Here is a 24,098-nt window from a genome sequence, read left to right as displayed (position 1 = left end):
CACATCCACTGTACTACTAATTTAAAACTTGCTCAAATTACACCTCTGGCTCCTCTGTTTTTAGTATTTACCCTGGGCTCCAACACCGCCATTTGCTGCTCAGAAGTGCCGTCTGCATAGTCAACGCTTGCTCCAGTGTTATTGGGGTTCAGTAATGTTAGCTGATCCCCAGCTGTGTGTCCGGCAAATTCTCCTGCTCTGTCCACATCCACTGTACTACTAATTTAGAACTTGCTCCAATTACACCTCTGGCTCCTCTGTTTTTAATATTTACCCTGGGCTCCAACACCGCTTGTTGCCGCTCAGAAGTGGTGTCTGCACAGTTAACGCTTGCTCCAGTGTTATTGGGGATCAGAAACGTCAGCTGATCCCCAGCTGTGTGTCCGGAAAATTCTCCTGCTCTGTCCACATCCACTGTACTACTAATTTAAAACTTGCTCCAATTACACCTCTGGCTCCTCTGTTTTCCGTATTATCCCTGAGCTCCAACACCGCCAGATGGCGCTCAGAAGTGCCGTCTGCACAGTCAACGCTTGCTCCAGTGTTATTGGGGTTCAGTAATGTCAGCTGATCCCCAGCTGTGTGTCCGGCAAATTCTCCTGCTCTGTCCACATCCACTGTACTACAAATTTAGAACTTGCTCCAATTACACCTCTGGCTCCTCTGTTTTTAGTATTTACATTGGGCTCAAACACCGCCAGTTGCTGCTCAGAAGTGCCGTCTGCACAGTCAACGCTTGCTCCAGTGTTATTGGGGTTCAGTAATGTCAGCTGTTCCCCAGCTGTGTGTTCGGCAAATTCTCCTGCTCTGTCCACATCCACTGTACTACTAATTTAAAACTTGCTCCAATTACACCTCTGGCTCCTCTGTTTTTAGTATTTACCCTGGGCTCCAACACCGCCAGTTGCTGCTCAGAAGTGCCGTCTGCACAGTCAGCGCTTGCTCCAGTGTTATTGGGGTTCAGTAATGTCAGCTGATCCCCAGCTGTGTGTTCGGAAAATTCTCCTGCTCTGTCCACATCCACTGTACTACTAATTTAAAACTTGCTCCAATTACACCTCTGGCTCCTCTGTTTTTAGTACTTACCCTGGGCTCCAACACCGCCAATTGCTGCTCAGAAGTGCCGTCTGCACAGTCAACGCTTGCTCCAGTGTTATTGGGGTTCAGTAACGTCAGCTGATCCCCAGCTGTGTGTCCGGCAAATTCTCCTGCGATGTCCACATCCACTGTACTACTAATTTAAAACTTGCTCCAATTACACCTCTGGCTCCTCTGTTTTCAGAATTTACCCTGGGCTCCAACACCGCCAGCTGCTGCTCAGAAGTGCCGTCTGCACAGTCAACGCTTGCTCCAGTGTTATTGGGGTTCAGTAACGTCAGCTGATCCCCAGCTGTGTGTTCGGCAAATTCTCCTGCTCTGTCCACATCCACTGTACTACTAATTTAAAACTTGCTCAAATTACACCTCTGGCTCCTCTGTTTTTAGTATTTACCCTGGGCTCCAACACCGCCATTTGCTGCTCAGAAGTGCCGTCTGCACAGTCAACGCTTGCTCCAGTGTTATTGGGGTTCAGTAATGTCAGCTGATCCCCAGCTGTGTGTTCGGCAAATTCTCCTGCTCTGTCCACATCCACTGTACTACTAATTTAAAACTTGCTCCAATTACACCTCTGGCTCCTCGGTTTTTAGTATTTACCCTGGGCTCCAACACCGCCAGTTGCTGCTCAGAAGTGCCGTCTGCACAGTCAACGCTTGCTCTAGTGTTATTGGGGTTCAGTAACGTCAGCTGATCCCCAGCTATGTGTCCGGCAAATTCTCCTGCTCTGTCCACTTCCGCTGTACTACTAATTTAAAACGTGCTCCAATTACACCTCTGGCTCCTCTGTTTTTAGTATTTACCCTGGGCTCCAACACCGCTAGTTGCTGCTCAGAAGTGCCGTCTGCACAGTCAACGCTTGCTCCAGTGTTATTGGGGTTCAGTAACATCAGCTGATCCGGAGCTGTGTGTCCGGCAAATTCTCCTGCTCTGCCTACATCCACTGTACTACTAATTTAAAACTTGCTCCAATTACACCTCTGGCTCCTCTGTTTTTAGTATTTACCCTGGGCTCCAACACCGCTAGTTGCTGCTCAGAAGTGCCGTCTGCACAGTCAATGCTTGCTCCAGTATTATTGGGGATCAGTAACGTCAGCTGATCCCCAGCTGTGTGTCCGGCAAATTCTGCTGCGATGTCCACATCCACTGTACTACTAATTTAAAACTTGCTCCAATTACACCTCTGGCTCCTCTGTTTTTAGTATTTACCCTGGGCTCCAACACCGCCAGCTGCTGCTCAGAAGTGCCATCTGCACAGTCAACGCTTGCTCCAGTGTTATTGGGGTTCAGCAACGTCAGCTGATCCACAGCTGTGTGTCCGGCAAATTCTCCTGCTCTGTCCACATCCACTGTACTACTAATTTAAAACTTGCTCAAATTACAACTCTGGCTCCTCTGTTTTTATTATTTACCCTGGGCTCCAACACCGTCATTTGCTGCTCAGAAGTGCCGTCTGCACAGTCAACGCTTGCTCCAGTGTTATTGGGGTTCAGTAATGTTAGCTGATCCCCAGCTGTGTGTCCGGCAAATTCTCCTGCTCTGTCCACATCCACTGTACTACTAATTTAGAACTTGCTCCAATTACACCTCTGGCTCCTCTGTTTTTAGTATTTACCCTTGGCTCCAACACCGCCAGTTGCTGCTCAGAAGTGCTGTCTGCACAGTCAACGCTTGCTCCAGTGTTATTGGGGTTCAGTAATGTCAGCTAATCCCCAGCTGTGTGTTCGGCAAATTCTCCTGCTCTGTCCACATCCACTGTACTACTAATTTAAAACTTGCTCCAATTACACCTCTGGCTCCTCTGTTTTTAGTATTTACCCTGGGCTCCAACACCGCCAGTTGCTGCTCAGAAGTGCCATCTGCACAGTCAACGCTTGCTCTAGTGTTATTGGGGTTCAGTAACGTCAGCTGATCCCCAGCTGTGTGTCCTGCAAATTCTCCTGCTCTGTCCACATCCGCTGTACTACTAATTTAAAACGTGCTCCAATTACACCTCTGGCTCTTCTGTTTTTAGTATTTACCCTGGGCTCCAACACCGCTTGTTGCTGCTCAGAAGTGGTGTCTGCACAGTTAATGCTTGCTCCAGTGTTATTGGGGTTCAGTAACGTCAGCTGATCCCCAGGTGTGTGTCCGGCAAATTCTCCTGCTCTGTCCACATCCACTGTACTACTAATTTAAAACTTGCTCCAATTACACCTCTGGCTCCTCTGTCTTCCGTATTATCCCTGAGCTCCAACACCGCCAGTTGGCGCTCAGAAGTGCCGTCTGCACAGTCAACGCTTGCTCCAGTGTTATCGGGGTTCAGTAACGTCAGCTGATCCCCAGCTGTGTGTCTAGCAAATTCTCCTGGTCTGAACACATCCACTGTACTACTAATTTAAAACTTGCTCCAATTTCACCTCTGGCTCTTCTGTTTTTAGTACTTACCCTGGGCTCCAACACCGCTAGTTGCTGCTCTGAAGTGCCGTCTGCACAGTCAACGCTTGCTCCAGTGTTATTGTGGTTCAGTAACGTCAGCTGATCCCCAGCTGTGTGTCCGGCAAATTCTCCTGCTCTGTCCACATCCACTGTACTACTAATTTAAAACTTTCTCCAATTACACCTCTGGCTCCTCTGTTTTCCGTATTATCCCTGAGCTCCAACACCGCCAGTTGGCGCTCAGAAGTGCCGTCAGCACAGTCAACGCTTGCTACAGTGTTATTGGGGTTCAGTAATGTCAGCTGATCCCCAGCTGTGTGTCTGGCATATTCTTCTGGTCTGTCCACATCCACTGTACTACTAATTTAAAACTTGCTCCAATTACACCTCTGGCTCCTCTGTTTTTAGTACTTACCCTGGGCTCCAACACCGCTAGTTGCTGCTCAGAAGTGCCGTCTGCACAGTCAACGCTTGCTCCAGTGTTATTGGGGTTCAGTAACGTCAGCTGATCCCCAGCTGTGTGTCCGGCAAATTCTCCTGCTCTGTCCACATCCACTGTACTACTAATTTAAAACTTTCTCCAATTACTCCTCTGGCTCCTCTGTTTTTAGTATTTACCCTGGGCTCCAACACCGCTAGTTGCTGCTCAGAAGTGCCATCTGCACAGTAAACGCTTGCTCCAGTGATATTGGGGTTCAGTAACGTCAGCTGATCCCCAGCTGTGTGTCCGGCAAATTTTCCTGCTCTGTCCACATCCACTGTACTACTAATTTAAAACTTTCTCCAATTACACCTCTGGCTCCTCTGTTTTTAGTACTTACCCTGGGCTCCAACACCGCTAGTTGCTGCTCAGAAGTGCCGTCTGCACAGTCAACGCTTGCTCCAGTGTTATTGGGGTTCAGTAACGTCAGCTGATCTCCAGCTGTGTGTCCGGCAAATTCTCCTGCTCTGTCCACATCCACTGTACTACTAATTTAAAACTTTCTCCAATTACTTCTCTGGCTTCTCTGTTTTTAGTATTTACCCTGGGCTCCAACACCGCTAGTTGCTGCTCAGAAGTGCTGTATGCACAGTCAACGCTTGCTCCAGTATTATTGGGGTTCAGTAACGTCAGCTGATCCCCAGTTGTGTGTCCGGCAAATTCTCCTGTGATGTCCACATCCACTGTACTACTAATTTAAAACTTGCTCCAATTACAGCTCTGGCTCCTCTGTTTTTAGTATTTACTCTGGGCTCCAACACCGCCATTTGCTTCTCAGAAGTGCCGTCTGCACAGTCAACGCTTGCTCCAGTGTTATTGGGGTTCAGTAATGTCAGCTGATCCCCAGCTGTGTGTTCGGCAAATTCTCCTGCTCTGTCCACATCCACTGTACTACTAATTTAAAACTTGCTCCAATTACACCTCTGGCTCCTCTGTTTTTAGTATTTACCCTGGGCTCCAACACCGCCAGTTGCTGCTCAGAAGTGCCGTCTGCACAGTCAGCGCTTGCTCCAGTGTTATTGGGGTTCAGTAATGTCAGCTGATCCCCAGCTGTGTGTTCGGCAAATTCTCCTGCTCTGTCCACATCCACTGTACTACTAATTTAAAACTTGCTCCAATTACACCTCTGGCTCCTCTGTTTTTAGTACTTACCCTGGGCTCCAACACCGCCAATTGCTGCTCAGAAGTGCCGTCTGCACAGTCAACGCTTGCTCCAGTGTTATTGGGGTTCAGTAACGTCAGCTGATCCCCAGCTGTGTGTTCGGCAAATTCTCCTGCTCTGTCCACATCCACTGTACTACTAATTTAAAACTTGCTCCAATTACACCTCTGGCTCCTCTGTTTTTAGTACTTACCCTGGGCTCCAACACCGCCAATTGCTGCTCAGAAGTGCCGTCTGCACAGTCAACGCTTGCTCCAGTGTTATTGGGGTTCAGTAACGTCAGCTGATCCCCAGCTGTGTGTCCGGCAAATTCTCCTGCTCTGTCCACATCCACTGTACTACTAATTTAAAACTTTCTCCAATTACACCTCTGGCTCCTCTGTTTTTAGCATTTACCCTAGGCACCAACACCGCTAGTTGCTGCTCAGAAGTGCCGTCTGCACAGTCAACGCTTGCTCCATTGTTATTGGGGTTCAGTAACGTCAGCTGATCCCCAGCTGTGTGTCCGGCAAATTCTCCTGCTCTGTCCACATCCACTGTACTACTAATTTAAAACTTTCTCCAATTACACCTCTGGCTCCTCTGTTTTTAGTATTTACAATGGGCTCCAACACCGCTAGTTGCTGCTCAGAAGTGCTGTCTGCACAGTCAACGCTTGCTCCAGTATTATTGGGGTTCAGTAACGTCAGCTGATCCCCAGTTGTGTGTCCGGCAAATTCTCCTGCGATGTCCACATCGACTGTACTACTAATTTAAAACTTGCTCCAATTACACCTCTGGCTCCTCTGTTTTTAGTATTTACCCTGGGCTCCAACACCGCCAGTTGCTGCTCAGAAGTGCCGTCTGCACAGTCAACACTTGCTCCAGTGTTATTGGGGTTCAGTAATGTCAGCTGATCCCCAGCTGTGTGTTCGGCAAATTCTCCTCGTCTGTCCACATCCACTGTACTACTAATTTAAAACTTGCTCCAATTACACCTCTGGTTCCTCTGTTTTTAGTATTTACCCTGGGCTCCAACACCGCTTGTTGCTGCTCAGAAGTGCCGTCTGCACAGTTAAAGCTTGCTCCAGTGTCATTGGGGTTCAGTAACGTCAGCTGATCCCCAGCTGTGCGTACGGCAATTTCTCCTGCTCTGTCCACATTCACACTACTACAGATTTTAAAGTTGCTCCAATTACGCCTCTGGCTCCTCTGTTTTCAGTATTATCCCTGAGCTCCAACACCGCCAGTTGGCGCTCAGGAGTGCCATCTGCACAGTCAACACTTGCTGCCGTGTTATTGGGGTTCAGTAACGTCAGCTGTTCCCCTGCTGTGCGTACGGCAATTTCTCCTGCTCTGTCCACATTTACACTACTACAGATTTTAAAGTTGCTCCAATTACGCCTCTGGCTCCTCTTTTTTCAGTATTATCCCTGAGCTCCAACACCGATAGTTGGCGCTCAGAAGTGCCGTCTGCACAGTTAACACTTGCTGCCGTGTTATTGGGGTTCAGTAACGTCAGCTGTTCCCCTGCTGTGCGTACGGCAATTTCTCCTGCTCTGTCCACATTCACACTACTACAGATTTTAAAGTTGCTCCAATTACGCCTCTGGCTCCTCTGTTTTCAGTATTATCCCTGAGCTCCAACACCGCCAGTTGGCGCTCAGAAGTGCCGTCTGCACAGTCAACACTTGCTGCCGTGTTATTGGGGTACAGTAACGTCAGCTGTTCCCCTGCTGTGAGTACGGCAATTTCTCCTGCTCTGTCCACATTCACACTACTACAGATTTTAAAGTTGCTCCAATTATGCCTCTGGCTCCTCTGTTTTCAGTATTATCCCTGAGCTCCAACACCGCCAGTTGGCGCTCAGAAGTGCCGTCTGCACAGTCAACACTTTCTGCCGTGTTATTGGGGTTCAGTAACGTCAGCTGTTCCCCTGCTGTGCGTACGGCAATTTCTCCTGCTCTGTCCACATTCACACTACTACAGATTTTAAAGTTGCTCCAATTACGCCTCTGGCTCCTCTGTCTTCAGTATTATCCCTGAGTTCCAACACCGCCAGTTGGCGCTCAGAAGTGCCGTCTGCACAGTCAACACTTGCTGCCGTGTTATTGGGGTTCAGTAACATCAGCTGATCCCCAGCTGTGTGTCCGGCAAATTCTCCTGCTCTGTCTACATCCACTGTACTGCTAATTTAAAACTTGCTCCAATTACACCTCTGGCTCCTCTGTTTTTAGTATTTACCCTGGGCTCCAACACCGCCATTTGCTGCTCAGAAGTGCCGTCTGCACAGTCAACGCTTGCTCCAGTGTTATTGGGGTTCAGAAATGTTAGCTGATCCCCAGCTGTGTGTCCGGCAAATTCTCCTGCTCTGTCCACATCCACTGTACTACTAATTTAGAACTTGCTCCAATTTCACCTCTGGCTCCTCTGTTTTTAGCATTTACCCTGGGCTCCAACACCGCCAGTTGCTGCTCAGAAGTGCCGTCTGCACAGTCAACGCTTGCTCCAGTGTTATTGGGGTTCAGTAATGTCAGTTGATCCCCAGCTGTGTGTTCGGCAAATTCTCCTGCTCTGTCCACATCCACTGTACTACTAATTTAAAACTTGCTCCAATTACACCTCTGGCTCCTCTGTTTTTAGTATTTACCCTGGGCTCCAACACCGCCAATTGCTGCTCAGAAGTGCCATCTGCACAGTCAACGCTTGCTCTAGTGTTATTGGGGTTCAGTAACGTCAGCTGATCCCCAGCTGTGTGTCCGGCAAATTCTCCTGCTCTGTCCACGTCCGCTGTACTACTAATTTAAAATGTGCTCCAATTACACCTCTGGCTCCTCTGTTTTTAGTATTTACCCTGGGCTCCAACACCGCTTGTTGCTGCTCAGAAGTGGTGTCTGCACAGTTAACGTTTGCTCCAGTGTTATTGGGGTTCAGTAACGTCAGCTGATCCCCAGCTGTGGGTCCGGCAAATTCTCCTGCTCTGTCCACATCCACTGTACTACTAATTTAAAACTTGCTCCAATTACACCTCTGGCTCCTCTGTTTTCCGTATTATCCCTGAGCTCCAACACCGCCAGTTGGCGCTCAGAAGTGCCGTCTGCACAGTCAACGCTTGCTCCAGTGTTATTGGGGTTCAGTAACGTCAGCTGATCACCAGCTGTGTGTCTGGTAAATTCTCCTGGTCTGTCCACATCCACTGTACTACTAATTTAAAACTTGCTCCAATTACACCTCTGGCTCTTCTGTTTTTAGTACTTACCCTGGGCTCCAACACCGCTAGTTGCTGCTCTGAAGTGCCGTCTGCACAGTCAACGCTTGCTCCAGTGTTATTGGGGTTCAGTAACGTCAGCTGATCCTCAGTTGTGTGTCCGGCAAATTCTCCTGCTCTGTCCACATCCACTGTACTACTAATTTAAAGCTTTCTCCAATTACACCTCTGGCTCCTCTGTTTTTAGTATTTACCCTGGGCTCCAACACCGCTAGTTGCTGCTCAGAAGTGCCGTCTGCACAGTCAACGCTTGCTCCAGTGTTATTGGGGTTCAGTAACATCAGCTGATCCGCAGCTGCGTGTCCGGCAAATTCTCCTGCTCTGTCCACATCCACTGTACTACTAATTTAAAACTGCTCCAATTACACCTCTGGCTCCTCTGTTTTTAGTATTTTCCCTGGGCTCCAACACGGCTAGTTGCTGCTCAGAAGTGCTGTCTGCACAGTCAACGCTTGCTCCAGTATTATTGGAGTTCAGTAACGTCAGCTGATCCCCAGCTGTGCGTCCGGAAAATTCTCCTGCGATGTCCACATTCACTGTACTACTAATTTAAAACTTGCTCCAATTACACCTCTGGCTCCTCTGTTTTTAGTATTTACCCTGGGCTCCAACACCGCCAGCTGCTGCTCAGAAGTGCCATCTGCATAGTCAACACTTGCTCCAGTGTTATTGGGGTTCAGTAACGTCAGCTGATCCCCAGCTGTGTGTCCGGCAAATTCTCCTGCTCTGTCCACATCCACTGTGCTACTAATTTAAAACTTTCTCCAATTACACCTCTGGCTCCTCTGTTTTTAGTATTTACCCTGGGCTCCAACACCGCTAGTTGCTGCTCAGAAGTGCCGTCTGCACAGTCAATGCTTGCTCCAGTGTTATTGGGGTTCAGTAACGTCGGCTGATCCCCAGCTGTGTGTCCGGCAAATTCTCCTGCTCTGTCCACATCCACTGTACTACTAATTTAAAACTTTCTCCAATTACACCTCTGGCTCCTCTGTTTTTAGTATTTACCCTGGGCTTCAACACCGCTAGTTGCTGCTCAGAAGTGCTGTCTGCACAGTCAACGCTTGCTCCAGTATTATTGGGGTTCAGTAACGTCAGCTGATCCCCAGCTGTGTGTCCGTCAAATTCTCCTGCGATGTCCACATCCACTGTACTACTAATTTAAAACTTGCTCCAATTACACCTCTGGCTCCTCTGTTTTTAGTATTTACCCTGGGCTCCAACACAGCCAGCTGCTGCTCAGAAGTGCCGTCTGCATAGTCAACACTTGCTCCAGTGTTATTGGGGTTCAGTAACGTCAGCTGATCCCCAGCTGTGTGTCCGGCAAATTCTCCTGCTCTGTCCACATCCGCTGTACTACTAATTTAAAACGTGCTCCAATTACACCTCTGGTTCCTCTGTTTTTAGTATTTACCCTGGGCTCCAACACCGCTTGTTGCTGCTCAGAAGTGCCGTCTGCACAGTCAACGCTTGCTCCAGTGTTATTGGGGTTCAATAACGTCAGCTGATCCCCAGCTGTGCGTACGGCAATTTCTCCTGCTCTGTCCACATTCACACTACTACAGACTTTAAAGTTGCTCCAATTACGCCTCTGGCTCCTCTGTTTTCAGTATTGTCCCTGAGCTCCAACACCGCCAGTTGGCGCTCAGGAGTGCCGTCTGCACAGTCAACGCTTGCTCTAGTATTATTGGGGTTCAGTAACGTCAGCTGATCCCCAGCTGTGTGTCCGGCAAATTCTCCTGCGATGTCCACATCCACTGTACTACTAATTTAAAACTTGCTCCAATTACACCTCTGGCTCCTCTGTTTTTAGTATTTACCCTGGGCTCCAACACCGCCAGTTGCTGCTCAGAAGTGCCGTCTGCACAGTCAATGCTTGCTCTAGTGTTATTGGGGTTCAGTAATGTCAGCTGATCCCCAGCTGTGTGTCCGGCAAATTCTCCTGCTCTGTCCACATCCGCTGTACTACTAATTTAAAACGTCCTCCAATTACACCTCTGGTTCCTCTGTTTTTAGTATTTAACCTGGGCTCCAACACTGCTTGTTGCTGCTCAGAAGTGCCGTCTGCACAGTCAACGCTTGCTCCAGTGTTATTGGGGTTCAATAACGTCAGCTGATCCCCAGCTGTGCGTACGGCAATTTCTCCTGCTCTGTCCACATTCACACTACTACAGACTTTAAAGTTGCTCCAATTACGCCTCTGGCTCCTCTGTTTTCAGTATTATCTCTGAGCTCCAACACCGCCAGTTGGCGCTCAGGAGTGCCGTCTGCACAGTCAACACTTGCTGCCGTGTTATTGGGGTTCAGTAACGTCAGCTGATCCCCTGCTGTGCGTACGGCAATTTCTCCTGCTCTGTCCACATTCACACTACTACAGATTTTAAAGTTGCTCCAATTACGCCTCTGGCTCCTCTTTTTTCAGTATTTTCCCTGAGCTCCAACACCGATAGTTGGCGCTCAGAAGTGCCATCTGCACAGTTAACACTTGCTGCCGTGTTATTGGGGTTCAGTAACGTCAGCTGTTCCCCTGCTGTGCGTATGGCAATTTCTCCTGCTCTGTCCACATTCACACTACTACAGATTTTAAAGTTGCTCCAATTACGCCTCTGGCTCCTCTGTTTTCAGTATTATCCCTGAGCTCCAACACCGCCAGTTGGCGCTCAGAAGTGCCGTCTGCACAGTCAACACTTGCTGCCGTGTTATTGGGGTACAGTAACGTCAGCTGTTCCCCTGCTGTGCGTACGGCAATTTCTCCTGCTCTGTCCACATTCACACTACTACAGATTTTAAAGTTGCTCCAATTATGCCTCTGGCTCCTCTGTTTTCAGTATTATCTCTGAGCTCCAACACCGCCAGTTGGCGCTCAGTAGTGCCGTCTGCACAGTCAACACTTTCTGCCATGTTATTGGGGTTCAGTAATGTCAGCTGTTCCCCGGCTGTGCGTACGGCAATTTCTCCTGCTCTGTCCACACTCACACTACTACAGATTTTAAAGTTGCTCCAATTACGCCTCTGGCTCCTCTGTTTTCAGTATTATCCCTGAGTTCCAACACCGCCAGTTGGCACTCAGAAGTGCCGTCTGCACAGTCAACACTTGCTGCCGTGTTATTGGGGTTCAGTAACATCAGCTGATCCCCAGCTGTGTGTCCGGCAAATTCTCCTGCTCTGTCTACATCCACTGTAGTACTAATTTAAAACTTGCTCCAATTACACCTCTGGCTGCTCTGTTTTTAGTATTTACCCTGGGCTCCAACACCGCCATTTGCTGCTCAGAAGTGCCGTCTGCACAGTCAACGCTTGCTCCAGTGTTATTGGGGTTCAGTAATGTTAGCTGATCCCCAGCTGTGTGTTCGGCAAATTCTCCTGCTCTGTCCACATCCACTGTACTACTAATTTAGAACTTGCTCCAATTTCACCTCTGGCTCCTCTGTTTTTAGTATTTACCCTGGGCTCAAACACCGCCAGTTGCTGCTCATAAGTGCCGTCTGCACAGTCAACGCTTGCTTCAGTGTTATTGGGCTTCAGTAATGTCAGCTGATCCCCAGCTGTGTGTTCGGCAAATTCTCCTGCTCTGTCCACATCCACTGTGCTACTAATTTAAAACTTGCTCCAATTACACCTCTGGCTCCTCTGTTTTTAGTATTTACCCTGGGCTCCAACACCGCCAATTGCTGCTCAGAAGTGCCGTCTGCACAGTCAACGCTTGCTCTAGTGTTATTGGGGTTCAGTAACGTCAGCTGATCCCCAGCTGTGTGTCCGGCAAATTCTCCTGCTCTGTCCACATCCGCTGTACTACTAATTTAAAACGTGCTCCAATTACACCTCTGGCTCCTCTGTTTTCCGTATTATCCCTGAGCTCCAACACCGCCAGTTTTCGCTCAGAAGTGCCATCTGCACAGTCAACGCTTGCTCCAGTGTTATTGGGGTTCAGTAACGTCAGCTGATCCCCAGCTGTGTGTCTGGCAAATTCTCCTGGTCTGTCCACATCCACTGTACTACTAATTTAAAACTTGCTCCAATTACACCTCTGGCTCCTCTGTTTTCCGTATTATCCCTGAGCTCCAACACCGCCAGTTGGCGCTCAGAAGTGCCATCTGCACAGTCAACGCTTGCTCCAGTGTTATTGGGGTTCAGTAACGTCAGCTGATCCCCAGCTGTGTGTCTGGCAAATTCTCCTGGTCTGTCCACATCCACTGTACTACTAATTTAAAACTTGCTCCAATTACACCTCTGGCTCTTCTGTTTTTAGTACTTACCCTGGGCTCCAACACCGCTAGTTGCTGCTCTGAAGTGCCGTCTGCACAGTCAACGCTTGCTCCAGTGTTATTGGGGTTCAGTAACGTCAGCTGATCCCCAGCTGTGTGTCCGGCAAATTCTCCTGCTCTGTCCACCTCCACTGTACTACTAATTTAAAACTTTCGCCAATTACACCTCTGGCTCCTCTGTTTTTAGTATTTACCCTGGGCTCCAACACCGCTAGTTGCTGCTCAGAAGTGCCGTTTGCACAGTCAACGCTTGCTCCAGTGTTATTGCGGTTCAGTAACATCAGCTGATCCGCAGCTGTGTGTCCGGCAAATTCTCCTGCTCTGTCTACATCCACTGTACTACTAATTTAAAACTTGCTCCAATTACACCTCTGGCTCCTCTGTTTTTAGTATTTACCCTGGGCTCCAACACCGCTACTTGCTGCTCAGAAGTGCCGTCTGCACAGTCAACGCTTGCTCCAGTATTATTGGGGTTCAGTAACGTCAGCTGATCCCCAGCTGTGTGTCCGGCAAATTCTCCTGCGATGTCCACATCCACTGTACTACTAATTTAAAACCTGCTCCAATTACACCTCTGGCTCCTCTGTTTTTAGTATTTATCCTGGGCTCCAACACCGCCAGCTGCTGCTCAGAAGTGCCATCTGCATAGTCAACACTTGCTCCAGTGTTATTGGGGTTCAGTAACGTCAGCTGATCCCCAGCTGTGTGTCCGGCAAATTCTCCTGCGATGTCCACATCCACTGTACTACAAATTTAAAACTTGCTCAAATTACACCTCTGGCTCCTCTGTTTTTAGTATTTACCCTGGGCTCTAACACCGCCATTTGCTGCTCAGAAGTGCCGTCTGCACAGTCAACACTTGCTCCAGTGTTATTGGGGTTCAGTAATGTTAGCTGATCCCCAGCTGTGTGTCAGGCAAATTCTCCTGCTCTGTCTACATCCACTGTACTACTAATTTAAAACTTGCTCCAATTACACCTCTGGCTCCTCTGTTTTTAGTATTTACCCTGGGCTCCAACACTGCTAGTTGCTGCTCAGAAGTGCCGTCTGCACAGTCAACGCTTGCTCCAGTATTATTGGGGTTCAGTAACGTCAGCTGATCCCCAGCTGTGTGTCCGGCAAATTCTCCTGCGATGTCCACATCCACTGTACTACTAATTTAGAACTTGCTCCAATTACACCTCTGGCTCCTCTGTTTTTAGTATTTACCCTGGGCTCCAACACCGCCAGTTGCTGCTCAGAAGTGCCGTCTGCACAGTCAATGCTTGCTCCAGTGTTATTGGGGTTCAGTAATGTCAGCTGATCCCCAGCTGTGTGTTCGGCAAATTCTCCTGCTCTGTCCACATCCACTGTACTACTAATTTAAAACTTGGTCCAATTACACCTCTGGCTCCTCTGTTTTTAGTATTTACCCTGGGCTCCAACACCGCCAGTTGCTGCTCAGTAGTGCCGTCTGCACAGTCAACGCTTGCTCTACTGTTATTGGGGTTCAGTAACGTCAGCTGATCCCCAGCTGTGTGTCCGGCAAATTCTCCTGTTCTGTCCACATCCGCTGTACTACTAATTTAAAACGTGCTCCAATTACACATCTGGCTCCTCTGTTTTTAGTATTTACCCTGGGCTCCAACACCGCTTGTTGCTGCTCAGAAGTGGTGTCTGCACAGTTAACGCTTGCTCCAGTGTTATTGGGGTTCAGTAACGTCAGCTGATCCCCAGCTGTGTGTTTCCGGCAAATTCTCCTCCTCTGTCCACATCCAATGTACTACTAATTTAAAACTTGCTCCAATTACACCTCTGGCTCCTCTGTTTTCCGTGTTATCCCTGAGCTCCAACACCGCCAGTTGGCGCTCAGAAGTGCCGTCTGCACAGTCAACGCTTGCTCCAGTGTTATCGGGGTTCAGTAATGTCAGCTGATCCCCAGCTGTGTGTTTGGCACATTCTCCTGGTCTGTCCACATCCACTGTACTACTAATTTAAAACGTGCTCCAATTACACCTCTGGCTCTTCTGTTTTTAGTACTTACCCTGGACTCCAACACCGCTAGTTGCTGCTCTGAAGTGCCGTCTGCACAGTCAACGCTTGCTCCAGTGTTATTGGGGTTCAGTAACGTCAGCTGATCCCCAGCTGTGTGTCCGGCAAATTCTCCTGCTCTGTCCACATCCACTGTACTACTAATTTAAAACTTTCTCCAATTACACCTCTGGCTCCTCTGTTTTTAGTATTTACCCTGGGCTCCAACACCGCTAGTTGCTGCTCAGAAGTGCTGTCTGCAAAGTCAACGCTTGCTCCAGTGTTATTGGGGTTCAGTAACATCAGCTGATCCGCAGCTGTGTGTCCGGCCAATTCTCCTGCTCTGTCTACATCCACTGTACTACTAATTTAAAACTTGCTCCAATTACACCTCTGGCTCCTCTGTTTTTAGTATTTACCCTGGGCTCCAACACTGCTAGTTGCTGCTCAGAAGTGCCGTCTGCACAGTCAACGCTTGCTCCAGTATTATTGGGGTTCAGTAACGTCAGCTGATCCCCAGCTGTGTGTCCGGCAAATTCTCCTGCGATGTCCACATCCACTGTACTACTAATTTAAAACTTGCTCCAATTACACCTCTGGCTCCTCTGTTTTTAGTATTTACCCTGTGCTTCAACACTGCCAGCTGCTGCTCAGAAGTGCCATCTGCATAGTCAACACTTGCTCCAGTGTTATTGGGGTTCAGTAACGTCAGCTGATCCCCAGCTGTGTGTCCGGCAAATTCTCCTGCGATGTCCACATCCACTGTACTACTAATTTAAAACTTTCTCCAATTACACCTCTGGCTCCTCTGTTTTTAGTATTTACCATGGGCTCCAACACCGCTAGTTGCTGCTCAGAAGTGCCATCTGCACAGTCAACGATTGCTCCAGTGATATTGGGGTTCAGTAACGTCAGCTGATCCCAGCTGTGTGTCCGGCAAATTCTCCTGCTCTGTCCACATCCACTGTACTACTAATTTAAAACTTTCTCCAATTACACCTCTGGCTCCTCTGTTTTTAGTATTTACCCTGGGCTCAAACACCGCTAGTTGATGCTCAGAAGTGCTGTCTGCACAGTCAACGCTTGCTCCAGTGTTATTGGGGTTCAGTAATGTCAGCTGATCCCCAGTTGTGTGTCCGGCAAATTCTCCTGCGATGTCCACATCCACTGTACTACTAATTGAAAACTTGCTCCAATTACACCTCTGGCTCCTCTGTTTTTAGTATTTACCCTGGGCTCCAACACCGCCAGTTGCTGCTCAGAAGTGCCGTCTGCACAGTCAACGCTTGCTCCAGTGTTATTGGGGTTCAGTAATGTCAGCTGATACCCAGCTGTGTGTTTGGCAATTTCTCCTGCTCTGTCCACATCCACTGTACTACTAATTTAAAACTTGCTCCAATTACACCTCTGGCTCCTCTGTTTTTAGTATTTACCCTGGGCTCCAACACCGCCAGTTGCTGCTCAGAAGTGCCGTCTGCACAGTCAACGCTTGCTCTAGTGTTATTGGGGTTCAGTAACGTCAGCTGATCCCCAGCTGTGTGTCCAGCAAATTCTCCTGCTCTGTCCACATCCGCTGTACTACTAATTTAAAACGTGCTCCAATTACACCACTGGTTCCTCTGTTTTTAGTATTTACCCTGTGCTCCAACACCGCTTGTTGCTGCTCAGAAGTGCCGTCTGCACAGTCAACGCTTTCTCCAGCGTTATTGGGGTTCAGTAACGTCAGCTGATCCCCAGCTGTGCGTACGGCAATTTCTCCTTCCTTTTCCACATTCACACTACTACAGATTTTAAAGTTGCTCCAATTACACCTCTGGCTCCTCTGTTTTTAGCACTTACCCTGGGCTCCAACACCGCTAGTTGCTGCTCAGAAGTGCCGTCTGCACAGTCAACGCTTGCTCCAGAGTTATTGGGGTTCAGTAAAGTCAGCTGATCCCCAGCTGTGTGTCCGGCAAATTCTCCTGCTCTGTCCACATCCACTGTTCTACTAATTTAAAACTTTCTCCAATTACACCTCTGGCTCCTCTGTTTTAGTATTTACCCTGGGCTCCAACACCGCTAGTTGCTGCTCAGAAGTGCCGTCTGCACAGTCAATGCTTGCTCCAGTGTTATTGGGGTTCAGTAACGTCGGCTGATCCCCAGCTGTGTGTCCGGCAAATTCTCCTGCTCTGTCCATATCCATTGTACTACTAATTTAAAACTTTCTCCAATTACACCTCTGGCTCCTCTGTTTTTAGTATTTACCCTGGGCTCCAACACCGCTAGTTGCTACTCAGAAGTGCCGTCTCCACAGTCAACGCTTGCTCCAGTATTATTGGGGTTCAGTAACGTCAGCTGATCACCAGTTGTGTGTACGGCAAATTCTCCTGCGATGTCCACATCCACTGTACTACTAATTTAAAATTTTCTCCAATTACACCTCTGGCTCCTCTGTTTTTAGTATTTACCCTGGGCTCCAACACCGCTAGTTGCTGCTCAGAAGTGCCGTCTGCACAGTCAACGCTTGCTCCAGTATTATTGGGGTTCAGTAACGTCAGCTGATTTCCAGTTGTGTTGTCCGGCAAATTCTCCTGCGATGTCCACATCCACTGTACTACTAATTTAAAACTTGCTCCAATTACACCTCTGGCTCCTCTGTTTTTAGTATTTACCCTGGGCTCCAACACCGCCAGTTGCTGCTCAGAAGTGCCGTCTGCACAGTCAACGCTTGCTCCACTGTTATTGGGGTTCAGTAATGTCAGCTGATCCCCTGCTGTGTGTTCGTCAATTTCTCCTGCTCTGTCCACATCCACTGTACTACTAATTTAAAACTTGCTCCAATTACACCTCTGGCTCCTCTGTTTTTAGTATTTACCCTGGGCTCCAACACCGCCAGTTGCGGCTCAGAAGTGCCGTCTGCACAGTCAACGCTTGCTCTAGTGTTATTGGGGTTCAGTAACGTCAGCTGATCCCCAGCTGTGTGTCCAGCAAATTCTCCTGCTCTGTCCACATCCGCTGTACTACTAATTTAAAACGTGCTCCTATTACACCTCTGGTTCCTCTGTTTTTAGTATTTACCCTGGGCTCCAACACCGCTTGTTGCTGCTCAGAAGTGCCGTCTGCACAGTCAACGCTTGCTCCAGCGTTATTGGGGTTCAGTAACGTCAGCTGATCCCCAGCTGTGCGTACGGCAATTTCTCCTGCTCTGTCCACATTCACACTACTACAGATTTTAAAGTTGCTCCAATTACGCCTCTGGCTCCTTTGTTTTCAGTATTATCCCTGAGCTCCAACACCGCCAGTTGGCGCTCAGGAGTGCCGTCTGCACAGTCAACACTTGCTGCCGTGTTATTGGGGTTCAGTAACGTCAGTTGTTCTCCTGCTGTGCGTACGGCAATTTCTCCTGCTCTGTCCACATTCACACTACTACAGATTTTAAAGTTGCTCCAATTACGCCTCTGGCTCCTCTTTTTTCAGTATTATCCCTGAGCTCCAACACCGATAGTTGGCACTCAGGAGTGCCGTCTTCACAGTTAACACTTGCTGCCGTGTTATTGGGGTTCAGTAACGTCAGCTGTTCCCCTGCTGTGCGTACGGCAATTTCTCCTGCTCTGTCCACATTCACACTACTACAGATTTTAAAGTTGCTCCAATTACGACTTTGGCTCCTCTGTTTTCAGTATTATGCCTGAGCTCCAACACCGCCAGTTGGCACTCAGAAGTGCCGTCTGCACAGTCAACACTTGCTGCCGTGTTATTGGGGTTCAGTAACGTCAGCTGTTCCCCTGCTGTGCGTACGGCAATTTCTCCTGCTCTGTCCACATTCACACTACTACAGATTTTAAAGTTGCTCCAATTATGCCTCTGGCTCCTCTGTTTTCAGTATTATCCCTGAGCTCCAACACCGCCAGTTGGCGCTCAGAAGTGCCGTCTGCACAGTCAACACTTTCTGCCATGTTATTGGGGTTCAGTAACGTCAGCTGTTCCCCTGCTGTGCGTACGGCAATTTCTCCTGCTCTGTCCACATTCACACTAGTACAGATTTTAAAGTTGCTCCAATTACGCCTCTGGCTCCTCTCTTTTCAGTATTATTCCTGAGTTCCAACACCGCCAGTTGACGCTCAGAAGTGCCGTCTGCACAGTCAACACTTGCTGCTGTGTTATTGGGGTTCAGTAACATCAGCTGATCCCCAGCTGTGTGTCCGGCAAATTCTCCTGCTCTGTCTACATCCACTGTACTACTAATTTAAAACTTGCTCCAATTACACCTCTGGCTCCTCTGTTTTTAGTATTTACCCTTGGCTCCAACACCGCCATTTGCTGCTCAGAAGTGCCGTCTGCACAGTCAACGCTTGCTCCAGTGTTATTGGGGTTCAGTAATGTTAGCTGATCCCCAGCTGTGTGTCTGGCAAATTCTCCTGCTCTGTCCACATCCACTGTACTACTAATTTAGAACTTGCTCCAATTTCACCTCTGGCTCCTGTTTTTAGTATTTACCCTGGGCTCAAACACCGCCAGTTGCTGCTCAGAAGTGCCGTCTGCACAGTCAACGCTTGCTCCAGTGTTATTGGGGTTCAGTAATGTCAGCTGATCCCCAGCTGTGTGTTCGGCAAATTCTCCTGCTCTGTCCACATCCACTGTGCTACTAATTTAAAACTTGCTCCAATTACACCTCTGGCTCCTCTGTTTTTAGTATTTACCCTGGGCTCCAACACCGCCAATTGCTGCTCAGAAGTGCCGTCTGCACAGTCAACGCTTGCTCTAGTGTTATTGGGGTTCAGTAACGTCAGCTGATCCCCAGCTGTGTGTCCAGCAAATTCTCCTGCTCTGTCCACATCCGCTGTACTACTAATTTAAAACGTGCTCCTATTACACCTCTGGTTCCTCTGTTTTTAGTATTTACCCTGGGCTCCAACACCGCTTGTTGCTGCTCAGAAGTGCCGTCTGCACAGTCAACGCTTGCTCCAGCGTTATTGGGGTTCAGTAACGTCAGCTGATCCCCAGCTGTGCGTACGGCAATTTCTCCTGCTCTGTCCACATTCACACTACTACAGATTTTAAAGTTGCTCCAATTATGCCTCTGGCTCCTCTGTTTTCAGTATTATCCCTGAGCTCCAACACCGCCAGTTGGCGCTCAGGAGTGCCGTCTGCACAGTCAACACTTGCTGCCGTGTTATTGGGGTTCAGTAACGTCAGCTGTTCCCCTGCTGTGCGTACGGCAATTTCTCCTGCTCTGTCCACATTCACACTACTACAGATTTTAAAGTTGCTCCAATTACGCCTCTGGCTCCTCTTTTTTCAGTATTATCCCTGAGCTCCAACACCGATAGTTGGCGCTCAGAAGTGCCGTCTTCACAGTTAACACTTGCTGCCGTGTTATTGGGGTTCAGTAACGTCAGCTGTTCCCCTGCTGTGCGTACGGCAATTTCTCCTGCTCTGTCCACATTCACACTACTACAGATTTTAAAGTTGCTCCAATTACGCCTCTGGCTCCTCTGTTTTCATTATTATCCCTGAGCTCCAACACCGCCAGTTGGCACTCAGAAGTGCCGTCTGCACAGTCAACACTTGCTGCCGTGTCATTGGGGTACAGTAACGTCAGCTGTTCCCCTGCTGTGCGTACGGCAATTTCTCCTGCTCTGTCCACATTCACACTACTACAGATTTTAAAGTTGCTCCAATTATGCCTCTGGCTCCTCTGTTTTCAGTATTATCCCTGAGCTCCAACACCGCCAGTTGGCGCTCAGAAGTGCCGTCTGCACAGTCAACACTTTCTGCCATGTTATTGGGTTTAAGTAACGTCAGCTGTTCCCCTGCTGTGCGTACGGCAATTTCTCCTGCTCTGTCCACATTCACACTAGTACAGATTTTAAAGTTGCTCCAATTACGCCTCTGGCTCCTCTGTTTTCAGTATTATCCCTGAGTTCCAACACCGCCAGTTGGCGCTCAGAAGTGCCGTCTGCACAGTCAACACTTGCTGCCGTGTTATTGGGGTTCAGTAACATCAGCTGATCCCCAGCTGTGTGTCCGGCAAATTCTCCTGCTCTGTCCACATCCACTGTACTACTAATTTAAAACTTGCTCCAATTACACCTCTGGCTCCTCTGTTTTTAGTATTTACCCTGGGCTCCAACACCGCCATTTGCTGCTCAGAAGTGCCGTGTGCACAGTCAACGCTTGCTCCAGTGTTATTGGGGTTCAGTAATGTTAGCTGATCCCCAGCTGTGTGTCTGGCAAATTCTCCTGCTCTGTCCACATCCACTGTACTACTAATTTAGAACTTGCTCCAATTTCACCTCTGGCTCCTGTTTTTAGTGTTTACCCTGGGCTCAAACACCGCCAGTTGCTACTCAGAATTGCCGTCTGCACAGTCAACGCTTGCTCCAGTGTTATTGGGGTTCAGTAATGTCAGCTGATCCCCAGCTGTGTGTTCGGCAAATTCTCCTGCTGTGTCCACATCCACTGTGCTATTAATTTAAAACTTGCTCCAATTACACCTCTGGCTCCTCTGTTTTTAGTATTTACCCTGGGCTCCAACACTGCCAATTGCTGCTCAGAAGTGCCGTCTGCAGTCAACGCTTGCTCTAGTGTTATTGGGGTTCAGTAACGTCAGCTGATCCCCAGCTGTGTGTCCGGCAAATTCTCCTGCTCTGTCCACATCCGCTGTACTACTAATTTAAAACGTGCTCCAATTACACCTCTGGCTCCTCTGTTTTTAGTATTTACCCTGGGCTCCAACACCGCTTGTTTCTGCTCAGAAGTGGTGTCTGCACAGTTAACGCTTGCTCCAGTGTTATTGGGGTTCAGTAACGTCAGCTGATCCCCAGCTGTGGGTCCGGCAAATTCTCCTGCTCTGTCCACATCCACTGTACTACTAATTTAAAACTTGCTCCAATTACACCTCTGGCTCCTCTGTTTTCCGTATTATCCCTGAGCTCCAACACCGCCAGTTGGCGCTCAGAAATGCCGTCTGCACAGTCAACGCTTGCTCCAGTGTTATTGGGGTTCAGTAACGTCAGCTGATCCCCAGCTGTGTGTCTGGCAAATTCTCCTGGTCTGTCCACATCCACTGTACTACTAATTTAAAACTTGCTCCAATTACACCTCTGGCTCTTCTGTTTTTAGTACTTACCCTGGGCTCCAACGCCGCTAGTTGCTGCTCTGAAATGCCATCTGCACAGTCAACGCTTGCTCCAGTGTTATTGCGGTTCAGTAACGTCAGCTGATCCCCAGCTGTGTGTCCGGCAAATTCTCCTGCTCTGTCTACATCCACTGTACTACTAATTTAAAACTTGCTCCAAGTACACCTCTGGCTCCTCTGTTTTTAGTATTTACCCTGGGCTCCAATACCGCTAGTTGCTGCTCAGAAGTTCCGTCTGCACAGTCAACGATTGCTCCAGTATTATTGAGGTTCAGTAACGTCAGCTGATCCCCAGCTGTGTGTCCGGCAAATTCTCCTGCGATGTCCACATCCACTGTACTACTAATTTAAAACTTGCTCCAATTACACCTCTGGCTCCTCTGTTTTTAGTATTTACCCTGGGCTCCAACACCGCCAGCTGCTGCTCAGAAATGCCATCTGCATAGTCAACACTTGCTCCAGTGTTATTGGGGTTCAGTAACGTCAGCTGATCCCCAGCTGTGTGTCCGGCAAATTCTCCTGCTCTGTCCACATCCACTGTACTACTAATTTAAAACTTGCTCAAATTACACCTCTGGCTCCTCTGTTTTTATTATTTACCCTGGGCTCCAACACCACCATTTGCTGCTCAGAAGTGCCGTCTGCACAGTCAACGCTTGCTCCAGTGTTATTGGGGTTCAGTAATGTTAGCTGATCCCCAGCTGTGTGTCAGGCAAATTCTCCTCCTCTGTCCACATCCACTGTACTACTAATTTAGAACTTGCTCCAATTACACCTCTGGCTCCTCTGTTTTTAGTATTTACCCTGGGCTCCAACACCGCCAGTTGCTGCTCAGAAGTGGTGTCTGCACAGTTAACGCTTGCTCCAGTGTTATTGGGGTTCAGTAATGTCAGCTGATCCCCAGCTGTGTGTTTGGCAAATTCTCCTGCTCTGTCCACATCCACTGTACTACTAATTTAAAACTTGCTCCAATTACACCTCTGGCTCCTCTGTTTTCCGTATTATCCCTGAGCTCCAACACTGTGCAGACGGCACTTCTGAGCGCCAACTGGCAGTCAACGCTTGCTCCAGTGTTATCGGGGTTCAGTAATGTCAGCTGATCCCCAGCTGTGTGTCTGGCAAATTCTCCTGGTCTGTCCACATCCACGGTACTACTAATTTAAAACTTGCTCCAATTACACCTCTGGCTTCTCTGTTTTTAGTACTTACCCTGGGCTCCAACACCGCTAGTTGCTGCTCAGAAGTGCAGTCTGCACAGTCAACGCTTGCTCCAGTGTTATTGGGGTTCAGTAACGTCAGCTGATCCCCAGCTGTGTGTCCGGCAAATTCTCCTGCTCTGTCCACATCCACTGTACTACTAATTTAAAACTTTCTCCAATTACACCTCTGGCTCCTCAGTTTTTAGTATTTACCCTGGGCTCCAACACCGCTAGTTGCTGCTCAGAAGTGCCATCTGCACAGTCAACGCTTGCTCCAGTGTTATTGGGGTTCAGTAACGTCAGCTGATCCCCAGCTGTGTGTCCGGCAAATTCTCCTGCTCTGTCCACATCCACTGTACTACTAATATAAATCTTTCTCCAATTACACCTCTGGCTCCTCTGTTTTTAGTATTTAGCCTGGGCTCCAACACCGCTAGTTGCTGCTCAGAAGTGCTGTCTGCACAGTCAACGCTTGCTCTAGTGTTATTGGGGTTCAGTAACGTCAGCTGATCCCCAGTTGTGTGTCCGGCAAATTCTCCTGCGATGTACACATCCACTGTACTTCTAATTTAAAACTTGCTCCAATTACACCTCTTGCTCCTCTGTTTTTAGTATTTACCCTGGGCTCCAACACCGCCAGTTGCTGCTCAGAAGTGCCGTCTGCACAGTCAACGCTTGCTCCAGTGTTATTGGGGTTCAGTAATGTCAGCTGATCCCCAGCTGTGTGTTCGGCAAATTCTCCTGCTCTGTCCACATCCACTGTACTACTAATTTAAAACTTGCTCTAATTACACCTCTGGCTCCTCTCTTTTTAGTATTTACCCTGGGCTCCAACACCGCCAGTTGCTGCTCAGAAGTGCCGTCTGCACAGTCAACGCTTGCTCCAGTGTTACTGGGGTTCAGTAACGTCGGCTGATCCCCAGCTGTGTGTCCGGCAAATTCTCCTGCTCTGTCCACATCCACTGTACTACTAATTTAAAACTTTCTCCAATTACACCTCTGGCTCCTCTGTTTTTAGTATTTACCCTGGGCTCCAACACCGCTAGTTGCTGCTCAGAAGTACCGTCTGCACAGTCAACGCTTGCTCCAGTGTTATTGGGGTTC

This window comes from Phyllobates terribilis, unplaced genomic scaffold, assembly GCF_046119375.1.
Source record: "Phyllobates terribilis strain yellow unplaced genomic scaffold, ASM4611937v1 Scaffold_13__5_contigs__length_258822181, whole genome shotgun sequence".
Classification (NCBI taxonomy): Eukaryota; Metazoa; Chordata; class Amphibia; order Anura; family Dendrobatidae; genus Phyllobates; species Phyllobates terribilis.
The sequence above is the reverse complement of the archived record's forward strand: the minus strand, read 5'-3'. Positions refer to the sequence as shown.